Source organism: Toxotes jaculatrix, chromosome 6, assembly GCF_017976425.1.
Source record: "Toxotes jaculatrix isolate fToxJac2 chromosome 6, fToxJac2.pri, whole genome shotgun sequence".
In the NCBI taxonomy this organism is placed as follows: domain Eukaryota; kingdom Metazoa; phylum Chordata; class Actinopteri; family Toxotidae; genus Toxotes; species Toxotes jaculatrix.
In genome coordinates this window covers 3,721,006-3,728,711 of record NC_054399.1, presented here as the reverse complement: position 1 = coordinate 3,728,711, position 7,706 = coordinate 3,721,006, and positions in this window count along the sequence as shown.

Sequence of the window (7,706 nt, the reverse complement as noted above, 5' to 3'; positions counted from 1 at the left end):
CTGATAGATGATCCACAGATTCAGCGATTGCCTTCCCCTCACCCACAGTTGACACTTCTCTACCTCTCTTCAGTGTCTTTCCTCTCAATCCCTCAATCTCATTCTCCTCCGTCCATCTCTTTTGTGCTTCCTTACACTTCCTCTTTCCCTCTCATCTTTCCACTATCTCGCTTTACACTCTCTGTCCCTTCCTCTCAGTGACTTTGTGGATTTTTGCATCTCTGTTACATAACAGCGCTCAGGGGACGAGGGCACTTCAATCAATACTTCAAACAGCCCAGCCCCGGAGGACTCACTCCAAATGCCACGTGACAACATGAGAGGATGACATTTGAAGAACGGAGAGAAGGGAGAGGTGGCCCTGAATTACCTAGTGCTACCAGCAGCGCTTAGACTTAAGGGGAACGGCTGTGACTGTGGAGGAAGAAAGAGAGCAGAAACACTGATGAGAGAGATTACAGACCACTGGAGAGAGGAAGAAATTTCAGGAAAAGTAAGAACAACAGGCAGATAAAAACACACTCGCTCAGGGACACGAGCCCAGGGTGATTCATGTGTCTCACTGAGATAAAAGCCAGACGAATAAATAGAAATAGAATTATTCATACTGTGGAATCAGAGGGGTAGCACAATTTTTATTTTAAAAAGACAGTAAAGTAGCACAGGCTTTGTTTGGCAAAATACAGCTTTAGGGACAAGTGTGCGCACACACTGCTTCACCCAGTTTACATGTGAGTTGCTGACTGAGTGAGGGCTGATCCTGCATTTGAAATACAGATACATATATGCGATTATAATTGCCTACAGCCTAATGAACCACTGTTGTCCAGTCTTCCTGTTGATGTGTAATGGTCCCTTGGGCCTCTGGGCATCATCCCAGTGATGAGCCTCTCAACTGGGACTTGCTCTGTGCTCCCAGCCTGGAGGAAGGTGAAGGCTCTGGGCTCCATAAATCTGCCACCGCTGCCTTGTTCATGCTATTTCAGGCCTAAGTGGCCACAGAGACCTGACTGTGATTATGTGTTTCTTATTCTATAAGTCTATATTTATTTGATCCACCCGCTCTGAAGGCAGTGTCCTCCACTCAGGGTTAATCAAGTAAATCAAACACTGAGAGCATTTGTGTGGAGGATGAAAAGAGAGAGAGAGGGAAATACATGGAGGAACTAATTCTTCCATAGAGTTATTAGAGCAATACGTTTAAGTGTCATTTATTACACTGAAGCAGAGAGAGGCCTTTTGTGGTTTAGCTTAAATGTCAAGATAATTATATGATAAAGGATCGCTGCAGCAGTCAAGCAGAGGAAGTGGGTGGAGTTCATGTGCATATGTAATATACAGGCTTCATTTTTATTTTTTCTAATGTTTTTAAATCAATCCAGGACGTGTGCTGGAATAAAAGATGTGGGTTTATGGCAGCTTTTGCAGAGAGGATGACTTGACTGGTTTATTTCAGGAGAGCACAACCTGAGTGTCTGTCTTTGTTTCTTTGGGGCCAGTGTGTTTCAGTTTCAGATCTCCTTATTCCGTCTGCAGACCTGACCTGAATCTCTCAGCCGCTGCACAAGGTTTTTAAAACAGTTGTGTCCCCAAATGTTCCAGATTATCCTGACGGAGGAAGTTTACAATAAAACCAGAACAGGAGTGTACTAGGTCATGGCAGCTGGGCACGGCAGATCACGTGTGTGCATGCCTGTGTTGTTCTCTCTAATTACCAAGAAGCATGTACAGAAATGTGATTAGGGTCTTTCAAGTATGAATACAGCTGAAGACAACATTGGCAATGTGGGTAAATGAGTTAACTAAACCTTACTGACTTCACAGATAAACTAGGGTATACATTCCTATTCTTAGACCAGAAAGGTAGCAATTAATTTTTTCACCGATCAAAATATGCTTACATGTGTTAGGAGGCATTATAAACATCACCTTACTTGTACTGAGGCAGAAACAAAGCTGGATTTCTGACTAGGCAAAATTAACAACTGCCCTGAGGTCCTAAAGGCTCCTTTGTTTTGTGGTATTTTGATTACCTGCAAATATGTTTGCTAATAAGCTCCACTAAAGCACATTTAACCTGATAAGTTCATTTTTTAACTGGTACCATGCCTCCAGCGATGGCAATGCCAGTCTGTCAGTCTGTTGATCCACTAATTTGGTTAATTACTATCAAATGACTATCAAAATTTAAATAATGTCACTTACACAGAAACCACAGAAATGACGACCTGCACCAATCATACAAATATTCTGCTTGAATGCAGTTCATTTTCAAATCGAGGCTCCCAAACACTGCATATGATAACATAAAATCTCATATCTTTATTCTTCTTACACTTGCTTTTCTACGACTGCATGGTCATAGATAGTTACAGAACTTGGCTGTTTAATCTCAAGGATCCTCTCTTGAAGAAAACCCCAATTCTGAAATGTAGTTTTACTGTATTTATTAATGCAGCTCAAGTTGTATTTACACAGTTCTTATTCTTAAATAAATTAACATTTAATCAAATGATAACCAAACTTGGCTAGGAGGTGGGGGTTTTGAATTTGGCCCCATGGCTCATCATTGCCTCAGGGCAATAAAATCAAGAACACGCTTTGAGTAAATTTGTATGAGCTGTTCTTCTTCTTGCTCCTTCTGAGGTTCTTTTGTTCTTGTTTGAGAGTGTTTAAGTAACTATTTCTCTTTTTAATCTGACATTTACCTGTGTAGAGACTTTATACAATTGCTGATGAATTGTGTCAAAAATAATATGATTGATGATCATATGGCAGTTGCATTGTCGGGTGTTACTGTGTCTCTGTCAGTCTAGCGTCTTTGTGCAAAACTGATTCTATAAATCAGTGAAATGATTATAGCTATATATCATGCCTTATATGTACTTTACATTTACATTCCCTTGCAGATCAGAATAAATCCCATAACCAAACTCAAGGTCTCTTATAATTCCCTTCACATGTCAAGTAAAATTCAGCTCCAGCAGTCTGAGTCGTGTCCAACAACACATCCATTTGGACTGATTTTTGAAAGCTAGAGAAGTTCTGCTGATTTAAGCTTAATATTATTATCACAACTACCTCATTACATTTTTATCCATTCATGCAGAGGCAGGGGATGTTCTTTGAGAGTGCCTATGTATTCAACTGTTAATACATTAAGACATCACAGTGGGGCTCCACCAGGACCAAAGTTAAACTTCTTCCAACTCTGATTCTTGAATTACTCACATTGTGAAGTTCCCAGAAACAGAACATTTAATAGTCTGCTCTTAAACTGAGTTGTCAGTGTTTTTGGAGCAAAAGAACAGTAACCACACCAGGGTTATTATTTCCGAGAGCTGTTAGTGGAGCCATTTTGCCTTACCTCCATGAACAACACAATGTGGTCAATTAGTGAGTTGATGTGGGCAGAGCATTTCAGGTTATTAGTCACCACGGTAAAGACCTCAGGTGGGTGAGAATGAAAACAGAAGTGAAGAAAGAAAAGTCTTGATTGCTGATACAAGTCTTTGAATATGTATTATACAGTCCTTGAAAAAGTAAGTGTATTGTATACAGAAGACCGCCTCTCAAACACACTGAATCTAACAATTCAAGGCACAGTCTTCCCACTTTAAAGTTATAAACCTTACAGCTTTACTCATGTTTGGTTTGGCCACACCTGTAGTTACTAACAGGGACGGCTGGCTAATAGTGGGCGATAGGGCGCCGCCCTCCTTGACCCACACGAAAAACATAAGAGTTTATTTTGCCGTTCCAAGTCTGAATATTATTGTCCAATCAGCAACCTGAACATCATCGTCCAATCAGCAGCATGAACATCATCGTCCAATCAGCAGCATGAACATCATCGTCCAATCAGCAGCCCCTTGGGGCGATTTCAGTCAGATTGAAAATCGTCCCAGGCGCTTTCGTAGACTTACATGTTAAGTGTTTTTTTGTTTTTTTTTCAAAATGTAGACCCTACAATGCCTTCATATGGGCTCCGGGAGGGCGTGCCCCAACGTGCTTTCGTCATACGCACTGATGAAGTCACGTGCTCCTCCTGTGCGCTCGGTCTATGGCGCCTACGCATCGCGTTCACGTTCAAGATCGACATGGCTAGCATTGCAACTCGACGGAGCAACTCCATCGTGTCATTGCGGGAATTACCATTCTGTCGGCGGAGCAAATTTAAATATCAAGCAGGTGTCTTCAAAGGCGGGGAAAACCTACAGCCGCGGATTTTCAGGGAGCTGGAATGGTCGGAAAACGTGGCTAGCAGGATGCGAACTAGCTAACGCGCCGTTTTGCTACATCTGCCTTCTGATTGAGCCGGATGGAAACACAGACACCGCCTGGACAACCACGGGGGAGAAAACATGAAACATCGAAGATGCATATGGACAGCTGCCTGAAACGTTCGTCTTTTGGAAGAGTTAACATCGACACACAGTTGGATGAGAGCTACATGATAGCTGCGTGTCGTCACGACGATGAGGTGAGTACGAACCGCCATTTTCTAGGCCGCGTTATTTATCGTGTCAGAGTCTGTGGCGTGTTAGCGAGTTAGCCTTGCGAGGCAACGATGAAATCGGGGGGTCCAGCAACCCCGGGATTTTTCGTGGAATGGTGGACTTGGTTTGCATTAGCAGTAACTGAACAGCTGTAGGAAAGTTAACACTAAGATAGTAATGCTCAGTCACTTTACGTTGTTGATTGTGAATCCCTTGTGTTTGAAAGCAGTTTGAATCCAGTGTGGCAATGGAAATGGCAGACTCTGCCTTTAACAATTAAAGCTACTATGTTGAAAGGTAATTACGGAACATAGATATATCTGAAGAATTATAACTTTTAATTAAAGAAAGTGTCCTTTAATGTGAATTAACCCCTAATGAGCTAATGTTACTGTAATTCAGTTCCCTTTAAACTGGTGTCAGCAGAGACCAAGGCCACTGACAGTATGTTTCTCATTTAACACTAAGCATTTTGGTTGAATGGTACCACTTTGGGTACTGACACTGAGGCCTCACAGTTACAGAAGCAGCGTGTGCCTGTTTTTGCAGTTTTGTGACTTTCACAGAGGATTATTTGGCAGTAGTTTGTTCAGCAGCAGTGCAGCCCTGGAGCAGTTCAATCTGCGCTGGCTATTCATGGACCCTGTAAAAATGTTCTCCTCAACTGGTCAACAACCAATTCAAGTAATGTCTTTGCAGTTTAGGTATATTTATAAGAAGGCTAACAGAGGTGTGTAATACTGTACATTGTGTAAGCTGTGTACAAGCAGAGTAATCTGAAACACTTTTTTTCTCAATAAGTAATTATAATGGTTTCCTGCCATTGAAACATCATTTTCAAAAGAGTCTGAGCTGCAGTTGCATCACAAAACCCGAACAGAAGTAAAGGAAAGAGGAATATTAAAAAGCCTGTGTTTCCGTGTGACTGCTGTGTGATGAACGCTCTGTCGTGCACCTCTCTGGCTCTTCCACGTACGTCTGCCCTCATCTCTGTCACATTGGCTCTGACTCAGATCGTTGGCCTCAGAGGCTGATCAATCACCGTCAGCGCTGACCTGTACGGATGTCATCCATCACGGCTGCTTCTGAGGTGTTTGTGATGGCATCTTCAGTGCCATATGCCCACGCTCAAACACTGGGACGCACGAACGAGTTCCTAAAATTCATTTCATTTGGATGGAGACTATTAGGATAATGATGATAAACACTGCTAATCCCCCTGTGTGCTTTGTTCTGGGTATTAGAATTGCAGAGTTCGCCCATTGATCATTTCTCAGGGGCTCTGGAGAGAGTGTGCGACAAAACACTGAGTTTATTTTGGGATCCACAGGGCATTGTATATACGTTGTCTGTTGTGTAAGGTAATTTTTGAAATTGCTCCGTGTTTAATTAATCCTGACTTCTGTTCCTCTGTTACATTATCATTTCTTGGGTCTTGAGGGTTGAATCCTCAGCTTGATTATGAGATAAAATCAGTTCTTACTCACAGGCCTAACGGGAAGTGAGGATTTTTTGTTTATTTGCGGCTCTTTGGTCAGCGGTTTGACTCATAGGCTTTTCATGACGTGACATGGACAAGATTGTCATCTCCTCGCCTAATTTTCCTGCGTCAGATGTTCACATGTGTATCTCCGGTGTCTACTAAGCTACCTGCAGTACGACCAGACCTCTCTGGATTTTAGCTGTGTGTTTAATTATCACAGCCGATGCTCACAGAGCTGAGGGAGCAGTCTAAACTGTTTGCCTGCATTTGGTCCCAGTTCATTTAGCTGCTGCCCGCGGGACTGAGGCTCTTTATTATGAATGAGGCGCCTCATTGATGTGCCTCAAAGTCAGAGGCTCATTAGAGCTAAATACTGTTTTCTGGCTGTAGTTGCATCTTGATGACTCCGGCAGCAGTACACTACCACTCTGTCCTAACTCCATCAGTCTGGAGCGATGGCAGCTGCCTGACTGACACGGCTGCTATTAAAAGGCATCAACCTTTTATTTAGTTATTTATTTTTAACTCAGACTGAGAGCTGTCACAGAGAGGTTTATCAAGAATTCTGCATATGTCCTGTATTTGATATCAAAAGTGCACCAGCTGGCTCTTTTAACATGTATATATATGATTATACGTTTACATTGAGTTTGAGACATTAAATGTGTAGCGCCAGCATCAGACAGTCAGTATGCTGTATGCAAGCTAATCCCAGCTCTGTTCATTAAGTTTTTAGACGCAGCTGCTGTTAATGTTGCCATTTTCAGATCGCACTTAAAAAGTGTCCTACAGAGTTCAGGCTTTGCTGAGGTTTTAAGAACAAACAGCTGTGACATCTGTAAAATATAAACACCACATGTGAGCTGTATGTGCAAGTGTGTTGGTGCACATGCATTAGTGTGGAAATGTGTGCATAATGTGCTCTATTTGTGTCTAAAGTTTATTTATGTTTTTTTTAATCTTAAAGAAGTAGTTTGACATTATGGGAAATTTGGGAGCCTACAGCAGACAGTTAGCTTAGCTTTGCACAAAGACTGGAAACAGATAGCCTGGTAACAAACTCGGACTGGCAGCACCTCTAAGGCCATTTGTTTAGCCCCTATAAAACCCAAAGTGTGAAACAACAATCAACTGTTTCACAGGGGATCACATGTTGAACAATTTCTTGGCTCTGAGCTGTTGCCAGGCGACAAGGGGAGACTCAAGGCCAAGCAAGGTCACACTTACAGCAAGTGCTCAAAGATTTTGTTACCAGTCTGTGTGCTAAGCTGAGATAACCACTATTCTTTCCACAAAAACATTAATGAGTGTTTGCCAAAATTAGAAAGTTTTGCACCAAATGTAAATATAGTCAATGCCACACAGTGTATTAGCTAACTGGATACTGTCTCGGTGACACCCAGGCCGCATCATTAGGCTCACAGATACTCGAATCCATTTTTACTGCGTACATAAAGCACGGTCCACCGGAAACCTCACTAAAGCTTTACTTACAGCTGAGCAACTCGGATCAATATCAAGCAATGAGACAGTGCACCTCTAACTAACAGCATGCTGTGATACAGCTGTCTGTAATATGGTACTTTTTCACCACAACCACTCTTACATAATAATTGTTGTCACAGTGTGTCTGGAGTAACACTGTCAAAAACACTTCATTTTCAGATGCGTGAAGCAGAGTACCACACAGCACAAACTGGCGCTGCTCATTGTTTTCATTTGAA